Below are 18,108 nucleotides of genomic sequence, written 5' to 3'. Positions count from 1 at the left end.
CCCATTTAATAATGCAGAAATCTTCATTACCAAACTGCAAATTAACAATAATAAGAGTATAAATATTGTCTGTGTCTACATTCCTCCAGGTAATAAAATAAGCACTCTGGAACATATCCTCCAATGGTTATCCACTGCCTACCCCCAAGAAACCCTTGTTCTTGTTGAATTTAACACCAACTGGTGCACCTGCACAGCTGAATCCCCTGTCACCCATATAAATCTGTTTGGGTTCACACAAATAACCTCTCCCAGTAGGATTAGTAAACCCACCAACTGAGAAAGTATCTTAGATTGGGTACTTATCAATAGCCACCCAAGCTTGTATACAGCTGGGACTCTCCTCGATGACCTAAGTAATCATTCACTAACTTATATTATTAAGCATAGGGCAGAAACCTACTACAAGACTATGTACAAAACAATCAGAAATAATAACTTCAATCTTACTAACTTCCTAAACAAACTTAAATCAGTCAACTGGTCAATCCTAAAAAATCTACCACTAGATGACAATTTAATTTATTTAATAGTAAATTCCTGAGCATCCTTGACTCCTGTGCTCCTGCACATACTATAAAGACTAAATCTAATATTGCTCCATTGCTCACAAAGGAAACTAAGATAACAATCAAACTTAGAAATATAGCCTAGACCAAATGGCAAACAACTAAAGCCCACCTTGACCAACTGAGATATCATCAACTTAGAAATTATACAAAAAACTAATTTTGCTAGACAAAAAAAAAACTACTACCAGAACTTCCAATTTAAACACCATAACAATCCCCAAACATTTTGAGCAGGTATTAATCGACTTCATCCATGACAATATACTACCCCAACCCCATCAAACTGCACCCATAAATCCCCACAAACTGTTGCCACACCCTTTAATAACTTTTTCACTGAAACTATTCAGTCCTTAGCTAACCACCTTACTCCCTCCCACTCTAACTCTACCACTAATGCACCCACTTCTCATCCTCTCTCTAACTTTCAACCTGTCTGTACCACTTTTATCTGATCCCTTATCAAAAAACTAAAACCAACTGCTCTTTCTGCTGACCTTTTTCCTGCAGAGTACTTAGAAAAAGCTGCTAACACCATAGCATTCTCCAACTCTATCCTAATCAATAGAACATCAACTGATGGAGCTAGCCTCTCAGTCTGGAAAATATCCCATGTTATCCCACTCCACAAAGTGGAAGCTCAACAGAACTATCCAATTACAGACCCATTGCCATTCTCTCACCACTAGCCAAATTAATGGAGAAGTACATTCATCAGCAGCTTATGGACTATCTCATTCAGAATGGTCTGCTTGCCAACTCTCAGCATGGCTTTGGGCCACATCACAGTAACACCTCCACTCTCCTTTCTTTTACAAATACCATATTCCAAAATAGGAAGAACAGGCTATTTTCAGCCCTATTTCTAAACCTGTCGAAGGCCTTTGATATGGTCAACGACAAATTACTCATCCATTCCCTAAAATCCATCTCCCTAGAAAACCATGTTATTCAGTGGTTCCTATCCTATTTGAATGTTAGACAACAGGCTGTATTATGGCAGGTCAAACTGTCCACCCTGCTACCTTTCATCTTTGGTGTCCCTGAGGGCTCTATTCTAGGTCCTCTACTCTTTTCTGTCGTCATCAACAGTCTTCATACTGCCATCCCTAATGCAACCTGCATTCAATATGCAGAGGATTCTACCCTGATCTGTATGGCCTCCTCCCCTTTAGACCTGCAAACCATAACACAAAACACATTTAGCACAGTTGAAAATTGGCTCTCTAATCACCGTCTGTTGTTAAATCTCAACAAAACTAAACTGCTCCTCTTTACCCCCACCAGTAGATCCACCCCATTTTCCTTCTTCATAACATCCAACAACGGTACCTCTATCTCTCCAGATGACCATACTAAGCTGTTAGGAGTAATAGTGGGCAATAATCTCAAATTTGATCTGCATATCAATAAAGCTATAAAAACCATTAATAAGATGCTTGGCTCATTATATAGAAGTAAACCATTTCTAACTCCATTAGCAAGGACTGCAATCGCCCTCTCACACCTACTCTCTCTGCCCTTCTATATGCCTCCCCCATACTCTCCAATTTGAGCAAAACTGAACTTAGTAAGTTCTCTCACTGTTACAACCATATTGCCAGCTTTGCCATAGGCTCAATATATAAGACACATCACTGTCAAAACCTCAGTCTTTTCTGTTGGCTAGAACTGACTAGCCAACTTCTGTTCAATCAGCTTATAGTAGCACACAACATTCTGTACCACCCCAAAAACACTTCAGCACTCAGAAATATCATAAAGCCATATAGTAATTCAAAGCAACTATGATCATCCAATAAATTGTTGGTCCAAACCCACAAAGACATTAACTCAGCCAGCGACACCCTGTTTGCCAATGTCATTGGTAAAACTTGGAATTTACTTCCATCCAACCTTACCCTTGAACCTTCTTTAAGTCTTTTCAAAAAAGGCCTCAAACAGTATTATAAAGAGCACTGGCTTTGTCCCTGTACTAACCCTGATTAATCACTACTTATTCAATGCCTTATTTAAATTAATATTGTATGCATCTCTTGCTCATAATAGCTTGCTGCAACCTGCTGTTTTTGTATACTATTACACACTGTGTATTTTGTGAGTACCTACTAGAGGGCTTTGTAAATATGTTTGACTCATATCTGTTATGGTATATCTGTGTTATCTGGAGCATTTCTCCCCAGGTCTCTGCTAAAAATGGACATATATCCAGTAGGACTATCCCAGTCTACAAATTTAAAATAAATAAATAAATAAAATAGTGTTATCTGCAAGTAGAGTCAGGTTCTTTTGACTACCATACCAACTATATCCTTGAATTTCTGAGTACCTTATTTTCTTTGCCAGTGGTTCTAAATATTATGCGAACATTAAAGGGAAGAAAGAGGACAGCCCTGCCTTGTTCCTCTGCTCAAGCAGAGATTATCAGAGAGGACCATACCCACTTTAATTTTCTCCTCCAAATCCCTCATATATCCTCCTAATCAACCTTATAATTTTTTAGGGAATGCAAATGCTTCCATTGCTCTGCTCATAAAGTCCCAGCTCACACTATCAAATTTTTCCTCTGCATCAAGACCTACCAACAACAGTGGTATTTTCTTACATTCTGCTTCCCTCTGGATCATCACTGTTCTGTTAATGTTGTCAAATGTTTGCCTCCCCTCCACAAAACCACATTGATCCATATCTATCAATTTTGGTATCACTTTTGCCACTCTCTTTTATGCCATTATAGACATAAACACTTTATACTCATGATTTAGTATTGAAATGGGCTTGTATAAAGCAGGATCTGATGGATCTTTATCCTCTTTGGATTTTACAGCTACTACCGCTTTCTTCCAAGATATTGATACCTCTCCTCTTAAAAATATTGTTAAACAAATCCTTCCAGATCTTTATCAGCTTTTTTCTCTACTAGCTTCCAAACCTCCACAGGAATACCATCTATTCTTGCGGACTTTCTTGTACACTGGTTATATATCATTTTTATCTCATCTCCTGCAATCTTGTTAGTAATTAGGCCTTCTCTACCTCTAGCCTGAGCATATTTAATTCTTTCATAAACATTTCCATTTGTACCTTTTCTCGATTTTCATATTTCTCTGCTTTATACAGACTTTCATAAAATTTTTGAAATTTTTCCAATACTTCCACAGGATTCCTTGTTTTCTTCCTTGCTATAGGCTCCCTAACCTTGGTGGCAGCCCTTTCTATTTTCTGTTGCCTGAGTTGTCGTGCTAAAAGTTTTTGTTCTGTAGGATTATTATCACAACACAGTTGCTTAACAGCAATCTTTTTAAACTCATGCATATTATTAAGGTAATCCCTTATTTTCTGTTTAGCATTCTGTGACTGCTCCTGTTTCTTGTTCTGTGAGATTCCCCCTATTTTGCAGTACTTTAACATGTCACTCCCTCTAAGTAATTTTTGTTGCTACTTAACCATATCTCAGTTTCTTTTATTTCACTGTTTTTTTTAAATGACACTTTCATTTTATCTCACCCCTAACTATATTTTCAGAAGAAAATTCTATCAACTCTAATACATCCTGAATAATTTCCACTGCCTATTTTTCATTTCAACAAGTAGGTGGGTAAGTGACAGTGTCCCTTTTTTATTTCATTACCCTGTGTTTTTATTTTAATTATTATTGGTGCATGATCCAAAATAGTTATTGGGTGCATATTAAGACTGCCAATTAAATGCACACATTCCTGTCAAATGTGTATTCTGTCTAGCCTAGCCCAGTTTTTGTATCTTGCAATAGTATGTAAATTCACTCCAAACTCATAGTACTGAATTCACAATTTGCATGCCAAATGTTTTCATAAATTTCTTTAAAAATCTACCCCCCTTTGTTATATTTTCCCTTCTCGGCCCCCCAGACACATCTTCACTGTTGCAAATCAAATTGCATTTCCCACCTATAAGTAATATTCCTTGCTGAAAGCTGATTATTTCTCCCAGAATTTTCTTAAGCTCCATTATAGCATTTTTCATTTGATTATAAATACATGCCAGTGTAATCCTTCACTTTTGCAAGTAGCCCCTTAATACTATAAATCTTCCATTATTGTCTTTTATATTTTCTTCTATTACTATTGGAGCTCTTCTTGCAATTAATATAACTACTCCTGTCTTCCTTTGCCCCATATATTCTGCTGAATAACCATCTTGAAAGCCTTTCTTTATCAAATTCACATGTTCAGTTCTTTCCAAGTGTCTCTTCCGGAGTACAGCTACTTGCACTCTACATTTTTTTAATATAATTCACTGTTTTTTCTTTTTTTGTATTTATCTTTGAGACCATTAATGTTTAAACATGTTATAAAAAGACTGGTACAGCGGTAGCGTTGTTGCCTAACAGCAAGAGGTTCTCCTGTTCAATTCTCGGTTGGAGTGCCTTCTGTGTGGAGTCTGCATGTCCTCCACACAGTCGAGTTGCCTCCAAAAGACATGCATGAATGGGCTTGCCTTCGAAGAAGGTTGGGTGTCGGGCTGGCAACTCAGCACCATAAAAATCTACTGCCAGTCATTAGTGGACCGGAGTTCTGCTGTGGCAACCCCAACCGGGAAAAGCCAAAAAGACAAACATAGAAATACTCATGTTCCTGAGGGATTATTCTTCCCACTATTTATGTACAACAGCTTTTTTGTTAAATGTATGGTTCCAGCTTTTGTATTCACTGCATGCACCATTTGGCAGGTTAATCTTTTATACATTTGTTTCTTGTCATCTCCATTTGAGCCTATGTCACATCTTGCAGAATTTTTTTATTGAAAACTCTCAAACAAAAATACACACACAACTCAATACCCCTGTAAAACCTAATAACTCGCAAAACTATGTACATAATAAGAACAAACGTTCTAAAATGATAGCCACACCCACAGGCTAGAGACACCCAAAAAGAAAGGTCATTCATGCTAAGATGCATGATACAGCCTGTGATTTTAGTAAATACTATCTGACTTTTGTCTTATCCTTGTAGCCCTCCCACTTGCCTAAGACAACACTTGAATGCTTTCAGTAAACATTTTCTCCAAGACATTTCTCGTTATTAGATTGTCTTCTGGTGACATAAAAACCAGACACAAACTACTAAGGATACCTTGTTTACCAGAAAAAAAAGCCTTATAATATTCAATATTCTTTTCCATTTACATGTTTTGTAATATGCTTGTTGCTGGATAAATCACAGGGTTAACCCAGTTATTTGCCTTTGCAAACATTAGAAAAAGCACACTAAATTTTCTTTTGCCATGCTCTCTCACCCAGACTCTTCCTTTCTCCTCTTTTTTTTTCTCACATTGCAGTGCCTACATTTCTTAAAACTGAACAGGTAAAAAGAGGGAAGAAGGGAGAAAAAAAGAAACACAAAAGCACCTTTTTATACTAATATCTCCATTACATTAAAAAAGAACTGAAAAAAGCTTTATTTCATAGCTTGCTTAAACAATTATGCAACATTTAAACATTACCATTAAGAGAAAAAAATTTACTTACAGTTAACTTTCTCCATTTTCCTTCCCTCTCCAAAGTAGTTTCTCCAAAGCTTAATGACATAATGTAGGGCATTTGCTTTAGAATCCCCTACAAATTTAACAAAGTCCACAAAAATCCAATAGTTCCAAATCCTCTTGTTCTGGTATGTTTCACAGATCTAATTATTGCTTTGTAATCCCACATTTGTTTGTTTACAGCTAACCAATTTTATTCTAAAGCATTAATAACATGAAGCAGGGTATAAGCTTTAAAGTTCCCCACAAGTTTAACAAAGTCCAAGGAAGTTCAATATTTTCAGATTTTCCTTTTCTGTCATGCTTTACAAGTATAATTATTCCTTTATCATCCCAACCTTGTCGATTTCCAAGTTACTAGCTTTAATCCTGTTCATCTCCATCTCCTGTTTCTGTTTCATTTCCAACATATTCCAGATTCTTCTAGTCAATTCTTATGTTTTCTTCCTTCTCTCAGGCAATTGAAACAATGGAAAATATTTCATGGGCTTAGTTTCTCTGTAGTCCTTAGCATCAAGAGAACACAAAGCTGAAGCAGAACCTCCTTCTGATTCACAGCTCACTGTTTGTTGGACAGACATTTTTATTTCCTCCTCAGCATCTATTCATCAAAAAATGATTTTGTCTCTCCAGGGAAGACACTTTGAAGATGGCTGGATACAGCAGTTTGAATCTCATGCCTGCTTTTCAACATTCCTTAAATAATAGAATATATTTACTTCTCTTCTGCCTGGTGTACACGTAATCATTCTCCACAAACACACTATCTCCCACTTTTAGCGCTTCATCTTTCTGACACAGTTTTGTCAAAATCAGCTTCTCCTGTTGATAAGATTGCATTTTTACTATTAAAGATCTAGTTTTTTTTTTTTTGGTAACCATTTTTGGAGCATACACATGATGTGCCTTTTCAGTTAACAGTTGCTGTTGTGAAATACCAGTCCAGTTGCTTATTTGTGCTTTCATAAAATTAATACAGTCTGTTCCTTCCAACTTCTGTGGTACAGTGTAAAGTCTCAGGTTTTCCCTATGTGCTCTGTCCTCTAACTATATTATTTTTTGAAACATCTCTTATTGTGCAGTCTGATGTTCAGCCAGCCTTTTCTTCATTTCAGCCTGTGAGTTTTTCAGTTCTGTCATTTTATCTGAATATCTGTTTAAAGCTTTTTCCATTTTTTTTTTATTTTTTTGTGTTCATATACTCCTTCAGTGTTTCATTTATTTTAACCAGGTCTGTGTGCAGCTGCCTTATAGTCTCCTCTAAGTTACCGGAAGTCATGTCTGAAACTTGTAGTGCTTCTTGCTGAACCACTGTGGTACTCCTCTCAGTCTGTGCATCTTTCTCACCTTTTGCAGCTGGTTTTTCTCCAGACCCTTTATATTTCTTGTTTTCTGGCATCCAGGTAGTGCACTTACTAGCCAGTTATTGAAATATACCTAGAAATCTAGGTCCACTGGCCTTCTTTGCCAAGTTTCTGTTTTCAGACTGGGAGAGCCAGAATTAAGCAGTTACTCAATGTGCAGCCATGTAGGAATTCTAGAAGGGTAAAATATTATCAACTGGGGGCACCAGAATGTTTGTAGAAAATGATTATTCACTGTACACCAGGTAGAAGTGAGTTTGTCCTTTCATTCAGAGGGTGTCAAAGTCCAGGGGTGCGATTCAAGTTGCTTATATCCCACTGTCTTCAGAATATTTTTTTTTTCAGAAGGATCCCACATTCTTGATTGCAGAATATGTAAATGAGAAAATAAAAGAAGTCTATCCAGCAAAAAGTGAGGCATCAAGTTGAAAGGGAGTCTGCTTCTCCTTCCTCTGAAAAGGGCACAGTCCGCAGACAGAATTTGCCAGTAAAACCTTTTCTGTTGTTTCAAAACAACATGATTGAGCAATAGAAATAAGCACAGGAGCTGATGAGAAAAACAAGGAGTACATTAGATTTGAACTAGAGACCAGTGTTGGGTGATAGAGAAGAGGAGAAACAGTAAGAACTGTAGAGAATAAACGCGCAAAAACTCTAAGGGAATATTTCTATTAAGTTGCACAACTTTGCTTTTGCAAGAACTGGAGAGAAGAGGGATAGAGTAAAGGAAAAGAGAGACTGGAAGTTTGTAGATTATTTTAAGCTGGTTGTGGACTGTAAAGTATCATTCTTTCACTTTGTCATTAATGTTTAGAAAGATAATGAAGAAGAAACTAAGTAAATGTTCCTTTTTTTTCTTTGTGATGTGTGTATGCATTGTATTTTTTCCTTTCTGTTAGTAATTAATATGTGTATAACAGATTTATTGCAGTTGACTGCAGGCTACATTGTAAACTAGTTATTTACAGAATGTATAGATATTTTAAATGTGAGCTGGAGGCCTTATCAGTAGCTGATTTGCTAATGTCAGAGATAAGATAGGAATGTACCTTGTCTATTTATCTGCCAGCCAAGCCATGCAAATGTCTGCGGGACAAAGTTCTTAAAAAATAACTGAACTGTGAATAGTAAAGTATGTATGAAGAAACAGTAAAATTAGAATTTAAAGAAGGGACATATAGCTTAGTGAAGAATGAATAACTATAAGCCACTGTCAGCAAAAGTCCACCAAGAAATACAAATAGTATCCAGAACTTCTTTCGCTGCTCTTAAGCGGAAGAATTCACTAATCCTTCTCTGTTTCTGTACAACAAACTTCTTTATTTAATTTAAATGCATGAATGAATATAAATAAAAATAGAGTTAAGCACTTTCATCTACATAAAAGTAGACTTCATCAGAACACTTCCATTTTACAAATGCTAGATTTTATAGATAGTTCTAACCAATCCCAAAACTTCTAACCTTAAGCATCATGTACATCAATTAACTGTTTAAAGTGCTCAGTGCTCTCATAATTGCATTTTTGTAGTTACACATTACATCAAATTGGCCATAGAAACTAATGTACCATAAAACAATCCTACCCTGTTGCTACATAATGTAACCATTGTGCTACATCAGCTAAACAAAACTTCAGTTTGTCTTTAAAGGTGCCTGTTGTAGACTAAATTTATGAACTAGTTAAAATGCATTTACGATAACTGAAATTTAAAATGTTTAAAAACCAAGTCAATCTATAGTAAACAAAATCTATTTAAATGGGGATATCTGTATACATTTCATAGCCCCATCTTTGTACTAAAAATTAAATGTAACCTTGGACTATGTATTTATTACATTGTGTTCTCTAAGATGGGCTTAATAGATATGCTTTCATTAATTCCTGGGTAAACTGATGCATTTAACATAATCTGCCATCTAGTTTCCCTTTCGCCCAATCTCTTTCGAACATTACCTCCTCTTGGATTAATTTTAATACTCTCAAGTATTCCAAATTTAAAAGCATCACAGGTAATACTGTCATTAAGGTGCCTCCACAAAGCATTTTTCTTGTCCTTTTTTCTAATACAATACCCATGATCGTATATTCTCTTCCTTAGGCACCTATCCATCTTCCCCACATAGTAACATGGGCATTTTGTACATTTAGCAAGATATATGACGTGTTGGGTACGATAATTCCCTTTCTTAAATTTAACCTCCGTTCTGTTTTTATCTCCCAATAAAAGAGATGGAACCTGCAGTATCTCACTACACTGATTACAATGCCCACATTTTCTGGTACCTTCCTCCTTTTGTATATCGTTTCCTTTTACTGTTTTCCTTTCCAGTTCACTTTTTAAATTCCTTCCATTTTTGGAGACAAATAGCGGATATTCTCCTACCTTTTTGTACACACTATGTTCAGATTTCATAATATTCCAGTTGGCATCCACTATTTTTCTTATTTATTTCACATAAGGCCCATGTTAGAATATACAGGCTCTCCTGAATTTGGTTTCACTATCCTTGCTATTATTATACGTTCTAATGAACCCAGTACCTAATACGGGTTTATATCTTGTACCCCATTCATTTTTCACATATTTTTTAGTGTCCTCTATCAAGTGTAGTGGATATCCTCTATCTTTAAACATATTCCCTATAATATCTAATTCCTCTACCATATCTGTGTATTCTGAAGTCATTCTTGCTGCTCATATGTACTGACCTTTAATGATACTTAGTTTTTGACTGTACGGATGGCAACTGGCATACTGCAGGTATGAATTACTAAAAGTATCCTTCCTATATATTCTGGACCCGAATTTGCCATTTTCAACAGATATAAGCGTATCTTAAGTATGAAATTTTATTCCTATCCATGTTGTATGTAAATTTCAAATATTCACTGGAGGAATTAAAATACTCTAAAAATGCATGGAATTTATCTTCTTTTCCTTTCCATAAAATGAATATATCGTCCAGAAATCTAACATAACTAGTAATCCTTTAATACCATACCGAGTATTAAAATTAATCCAAGAGGAGGTAATGTTCGAAAGAGATTGGGCGAAAGGGAAACTAGATGGCAGATTGTTAAATGCATCAGTTTACCCAGGAATTAATGAAAGCATATCTATTAAGCCCATCTTAGAGAACACAATCTAATAAATACATAGTCCAAAGTTACATTTATTTTTAGTAGAAAGATGGGGCTATGAAATGTATACAGATATCCCCATTTAAATTGATTTTATTTGCTATAGATTGACTTGTTTTTTAAACATTTTAAATTTCAGTTATCGTAAATGTATTTTAACTAGTTCATCAGTTTGTCTTTAAAGGTGCCTGTTGTAGACTAAACTTAAGTTTTGTTTGACTGATGTAGCACAATGGTTACATTATGTAGTAACAGGGTAGGATTGTTTTATGGTACATTAGTTTCTATGGCCAGTTTGATGTAATGTGTAACTACAAAAATGCAATTATGAGAGCACTGAGCAATTTAAACAGTTAATTGATGTATGTGATGCTTAAGGTTAGAAGTTTTGGGATTGGTTAGAACTATCTATATAATCTAGCATTTGTAAAATGGAAGTGTTCTGATGAAGTCTACTTTTATGTAGATGAAAGCGCTTAACTCTATTTTTATTTATATTCATTCATGCATTTTATTAAATAAAGAAGTTTGTTGTACAGAAACAGAGAAGGATTATTGAATTCTTCTGCTTAAGAGCAGCGAACAAAGTTTTGGATACTATTTGTATTTCTTGGTGAAAAATGAAGACAGAGAATACAGGCATATACATTCCTACTAGTAATAACCTCAGTATGAATAGTGAAAATGCAAAGTCTATTTAATGAGATCCAAGGGACGGGACTTTTTCTTAAGGTTGTAATTCAGTTAACTGAAAACGTGCAAGTTTTTTTTCACGTGTGAGGGAAGTCGAAGTGGGACAAGATAGGATGGTGCTGGTGCAAAATGGACCAGTGCTTCTAACATGCATTGTCAGCTTGATTAAACCAAACTTTAGAATGGGTGAAGCCTGTGATCCAGCTGTTGGTCTGGGGTATCTGCCCAAATATGGAGGAGGAATTTTCCTTTTTGACAAAATGTATATAGCTGCGAGTTAAAAAGGGATAGGGGTTAAAAATTAAAATGTTCATAGTTTTTACATTTTAAACATTTTTTTAAAGACAAGTCTGAGAAATTGTGACAGAGGTCTAAACTTATGAATGTGCAGTTGCGTATAACTTCAGCCTGCCAAGCAATAATGCTTACTTGTAAGTTGAAAGGTGGAGACACATTTTCAAAAAAGAAAATGTCATGTAGAAAGAATGACCATATCATCAACTGTATGACATTATAAGTATGGACTGTTAAAGGTGAAGTATTAAAATATATGTGTCAGAAAAACCCAAAGTCATCCACTCCCGTTTTCCCATTTTTCTATATGGGGTCAGGGTATCTTGTTAACTGCTGCCATCTCTCTTGATTCACTGCCTCACGTCCAATGTGGAGCGGCTTTTGCATAATTCTTATATGGTGGCCTTCTTCTGCACTCATGCCTGACTGTCGCAGGTCTTCTCTTACACAATCCATCCGCCTCTTTGCTGGGTGATGTCATTTCCTCTTACCTTCTTCCTGTCTGTCCCAAATCATCTTTATCTGATTTTATTCTGCTTTTATGCAAATGTCCAAACCACTGTAATCTATTCTCTTTGATCTTTTCTGCAATTGGAGCTACTTTGGCTTCTGCTCTTATGTCCTTATTTCTTTGTCTCTCCCACAGTGTGTATCCTACCACCCTTCTCAGGCACTTCATTTTCATAACCTCTAGATTCCTCATCTGTTGATAGGTTGGTACTAGGCTATCGGCCCTAGGGCCTATGCAAGCCTAGCCATAACAATTCCCTGGCTATTTCTTCCCACACTATTTACTTCCCTGGACCCCTGTCCAGCAGGGCAACTGACATGATCCCCGGGGTGAATTTCCTTTCTCCCATCCAATCATCAAGGTTCCTTTTGAAGAGGACCAAAGAGGCACTCTGCTTGACATTTATGGGAAGTCTGTTCTAGAGTCTGGGGAGTCTCTGGGTCAGGAACCTATCCCTCCAGTATGTTTTGTTTATTCTAATGACAAGATTTAGATCCTGGAGCGTGTGGCGCTGAGGGATTGGGATTACTTTGTGTAGCATGTCCAACAGCTCTGGGTTTGACATGGCCTTGTATGTTAAGCAGAGATCGCCTCAGAGTAGATGATATGCTACAGAGTGTAACTGGAGCTTTTTAAGGCGGTCAGAATAGGACATCTGCTTTAGACCAGTGATTATTTTAGTGAGGTATTTCTGCGGCCTTTCCAGTTGTTGCACATGTCTTGAGAGGTACATACCAAATGGGGCGTTGAATTCTATAATGGGTCTAATGAGGGATGAGTACAGTGGGACAATGACCTCCTTTTTTCTGGATGAAAAGCCCTTAGTGATGAGGTGTGCCACATAGATTTTCTGACTATTGTGGTGATGTGGTTATTGAAGGTGAGACCACTGTCCACATGTGTCCCTAAGTCTCTTATCGCACTTTCGGTATTTAGTGTACTGCCACCTATGTGGTAATTCATGGGTACTTGTTTTTTCCCAAAGGTGATAACTATACATTTCTTGGCATTGAGCTTGAGCCCATGGCTCTGACACCAAACATCTGTTTCTGTAAGGCCCTTTTGTAGAGTATCCACATAATTTGGGGATTCAATAATGGCTCCCAGTTTGCAGTCATCTGTAAACTTTGTTAGCTAGAGTCCCTTAGTGTTGGCCTGTACTTCAGAGAAGTCGATGCCAAACAAGAGAGGTCCCAGGACTGAACCCAGAGGTACTCCACTTGTCACTTGTCTGGAGCTGGATTTGGAGTCAGCTACTTTTGCAGTATGGGTTCTGTCAGTAAGCCAGTTGGCAACCCATCGAGTGACGTAGGTATTAATGCCCAGCTTAGTAAGTTTATGTAAGATTCTAGAGTGGGGGATGGTGTCAAAGGCTTTGGCGAGATCCAGATCGGCTGTGTGGACTGCCTTACCCTCATCCACAGCTGTGCAGACTGATTCGAAGAAGTCAATCAAGTTCAGGAGACAAGATCGGCCCTTCAGAAACCCAAACCGGGTGGGGTCCAGTGTTTTAAGGTTGCCAATGTCTTTGTTTATAAGTTCCATGATAATACTCTCCATGGCCTTGCAGATCAGGCTCTTCAGACTGATGGGGTGGTAGTTCCCGGGATCCAAGGTGGATCCCCCCCTTGTAGAGTGGGATAACTGTAGCTGTGTGCCACTCAGTGGGCAAGAAGCCTGAGGTGAGGCTATGATTAAACATGAGTTCATATTGTAGTTCATTTAGTACACAGCCCTGGATGTCATCTGGTCCCATGGATGCTGTATTCTTAGCTTTGGAGAGTGCATGTTTTACCTTTGTGGTCATTATTACCGGAATTTGGCAATCTTCTGGTATTGAGATGGGACATTTAGGGGGTGTGAGGGGTTGAAGTTGGCACTGAATCGATCTGCCAGGATATTGGCAATATCCTTGGGATCAGTATATTTAATTCCATTCTGTTGTAGCTCAGAGCAGATCTGAGCATTGCCATTTAGATTCTTGACATAGTTATAGAATGCCTTGTGGTTGTCGTTAGAATCTTTGGCAATTTTATTTTTGTAACTAGATTTGAAGGATTTTATTAGGGATCCCAGCTTCTTACTGAGGCTGGTAAGGGAGTTTTTTTGCACCCTGGGATTTTCCTTTTTTCTGCAACAGTTTCTTCCTTTTGTTATAAAGTTTGTTTATGGCAGGGGACCACCAGATTGGCTTCCTTTTTTTGGAGGAAAGCATCTTGGTTCTGTTTGGGATGACACAATTCATGTATGAGTGGATGTGCTCATACAGTGCCTTAGTGTAGGACTCAGCAGTCAAACTTTCATTTCCCATCTTGTTCTTTCTTTACTGCCCAGGTTTCTGTACCATACAGTAGTGCTGGTTGCACCACTATCTTGTACACCTTACTTTTCATCATCTTTGATTTTCTTTTGTTATAGAGTACACCTAAGACTCTGTGCCAGTTGCCTGCTGCCCCTCTGATTCAAGCTTTGACCTCTTCTTTCAAGCTTTCCTTCTCATCAACCACCCCTCCCAGATACTCAAAGCTGTTAACCTGTTCCACTGTCTTCACTTCTATCTTAGTTCTGATTTCCCTTATTTACTGCCATTTCCGCTGTCTTATCTGTGCTTAGTTTCATTCCGTGTGCCTTCAGTTTTGCATTACACTCCCCTATCCTTTGATGAAGACTGTCTGTAATGCCAAATTATTTGCATACAGCAACTTTGTTTATTTATCCCCTTTGATCTGTTTGCTAATGTAGTCCATTACCACTGTGAACAGCAGTGGGCTCAGAGCTGAACCCTGGTCCACCCACTCCCACTGTGAGATTGAACACCGTTTGTACTTGAGCCATTGCGTTCCTGTACATAGCCTGCACTAATTCTACCAGTGTTTCTTGGACTTCGAACCACCATAGTTCTGCCCAAATCAGCTTTCTTGGGACCTTGTTATATGTTTTCTCCAAGTCTAGGAATGCCCAATTGGACTTTTTCCTCATCTTTAGCTTCTTCTCAACTATGTCTCATTGCAAACAGTTGTGCTGCTTCCTGATCTGAAGCCACACTGCTCATCTCCCACCTTACTTTTTACTACTCTGTGTATCCGTTTATCAATCACCCTCTCCAGAACTTTTATACAATGTGACAGGAGTTTGATGCCTCTGTACTGTCATTAGTTGTGGATTCCCCCTTTGCTTTTGGACACTGGCATGAGTATGCTTATTCTTCAGTCATCTGGGATACACATTTCTCTCCACACTGCTATAAGTACCCTCAGAGGCCATTTCTCTTGTATCCCACCCAGCATCTTTATCATATCTGCTGTGACCTTATCTGAGCCTGCTGATTTCCCTGACTTCATTTTCATTAGTGCTATTCTTACTTCTTCTAGGGTTGTCTCCACTTCTTTTCTCACTGTAGGCTGTGTCTGGAGCAGTACAGCTTATGTGGGGTTTTCTTCATTCGGTAGCTGCTGAAAATACTCATTCCATCTGCCATTGAGGTCCCGTGGACTGGTGAGCAGGTTGTTGCTGGCATATCTTATGAAAAGTGTCTGACTATCTTCTTTATCTTTCTGTCTTTGCCTTGCAAACTGATAATAGTTTTTGTGCCACCTACTGAGTCACTTTCCAGAAGCTGGTAGAGTGACTCTGATGCCCTGTTCTTTGCTGTTGCAACTCCGTTCCTAGCTTCTTTGTTAGTCAGCCTGTATTCCTTCCTAGCCTGGTCCATCTTTTCTACCTCTCATTTCTCCCTGCACTCCTCCTTTCTTTTGATGACTTCCTGGACTTCTGCATTTCCCCATCAGCTTATGTACCTTATTTCCATACCTGGCTTGGCCGCATATCAGGTCGTTTTGAGGCCCTGCCATTGTTTTTCAACTCCACCAATTTCCTCCTCCTGTTGGCATGCTAGAGCCCTGAGTAATTCCTTGAACTGTTGTGCATTCTCTCCAGTCAACTTCCATGTCTTCAGACTGGTTGCTGTTGACCTTACAGCCTTCTGTGACCACTGCTTGCAGCTGATTGTGGCAACCACTGGTTTATGCTGTAGGATGACTGTTTTCACTGGGGATGACTTTGCAATCATTGATTCTACCCCAGTGTCCTTTCCTTACTAGAAGGAAGTCTAGGTTGCATGTTGGCCATTCTTGTATGTGATCTTGTGACTGTCTCTCTTTGTGAACCATGTGTTTGCTACCATCAAGCCATTTGCCAGACAGAAGTCTAAAATAGCCTCTCCTTCTTTATTCCTGTTGCCCCACCCATGTGGACCCAGGCAGTCCTCCTATCCTGTTTTTTCTGTCCTGATATGTGCATTCAAGTCACACATTATCAACACCAATTCATGTTGTCCTGCTTTATTTAGTAGGTCCTGTACCTGCTGTCTGAATGAATGTGTTCTTTTCCTCACTATCACAACCCTGCTGTGGTGTATAGATGGATATTATGAATACTGTCCTATCATTCCACTGTAGTCTGATTACCATAGGTCTATCACTAATTCTGATGATACCCCTGACTGACATCTGAAGCTTCTCGCTCACCACAATTCCCACACCATTTCTAGCCTGTCATCCTCCTGAGGAGTTGACTCTGGATACCAAGCCAAGTGGCTTTGCTGCACTGCCCTTCCATCTTGTCCCTTGGATACATAGGCTGTCCAGCCATCTCCTTTTTATCATGTCATCCACTTCCAAGCTGCGTCTTCTCAGTGAATCTACATTAAGTGTAGCAATTCTTAGTTCATGTTTGGCAGGTTGATTGGTTTTATGTCCAGCTTTCACCCAACAGAGCTATCCCAGGTAACCCAGGCAGGAAAACCAGACACCAGCCAGACAGTAGATTATTGACCCAGGGCTGCTGGACTTTATGGTGGGCACACACACTAGCCAGTAAGGGCACATAAACCCTTCCTACCATTAGCATGGATCCCTAGAGTAGGTCAGGTACTTAACCCACTTATCAGTGATAACTACCCATGCCCATTTTGGTGACATTAGTTAACATGACCAAATCACCTTGAGCCATATTTTACACAGTTTAGTGGCTAGCCCTGCCACAACATGCAGTCTGTGATCCTTGTTCTTCTATCTTGAGAATACTGCACAGCACAGTAGATGCCCAAAGCAGTTGGTCTGTACATCTCTTTCCCCTGTAGGACACCTTGTAGAGTCTGTTTTGCTGCCCACAGCTCCATGTCAGAACAACTGTCAAAATTAATTTCTGTACTTCAGATTTATTTATATGTAAGCTAGACCAGAAAACATGTTTCTATTTTGCCACATGGGTAAGTTTAGATGGAACTCGTAGTTCTGGATTTTTATAAAACAAAGAAGTATATTATGAAATATTGCTTACCTAGGAGAAGTGGTTAGAAACATAATTAATATATTTTGGCAGTTTGTCCTTTTCTTATTACAAGTTCTGTGATGAATATGTTTGTGGAAAGGAAAATTCCTGAAGTTGTCGGAAACAGTTCAGAGATGAGAGCATTCCAAATTGTAACAAGTCTTAGCAGGTACATGATTGTATTATTCTGATGTCATTTAAGGATATGAATTATGACTGGAAAGTATTTTATAGAAGATGCCATGTGGAATAGCCAGTGCTTTGTTTCATCTACTTACATCTGCCATGTTAGAGATTTAGTTTTTATAGGATTTTGCTTTGTCTAGGCTCAACTTGCTTTGATTCTGTTCTGAAAAATAAGTTTCTTGCCCCAAAATGCATTATACATCAGTGAATTTACTGAAGATGGACAGTAATAAGAAGTACCTTAAAATTGCTATGCTCGTCCTGTTTTCTTTTTTCTAGAAGAACCTAGCATATTACTTCAACTGCCTGTAAATTTAGGTAGAGGGCAGAAGCAAAACAGAAGGAAAAGGGATCTTATTTCTTCTACTAGCCAAAAGACTAAATTCTGAAGTAACTTCAAAGGAATTTATTAGAGATGGGGTAGGTAGAGGCAGTGGAAATCAATTGATGAAAGTATGTGTCATGCCAAACAAAACTGCAGTCAGA

Source organism: Protopterus annectens, chromosome 1.part2 (genome assembly GCF_019279795.1).
Source record: "Protopterus annectens isolate FY-2018-M chromosome 1.part2, PAN1.0, whole genome shotgun sequence".
NCBI classification, from domain to species: Eukaryota; Metazoa; Chordata; order Ceratodontiformes; family Protopteridae; genus Protopterus; species Protopterus annectens.
This window is presented reverse-complemented; position numbering follows the sequence as displayed.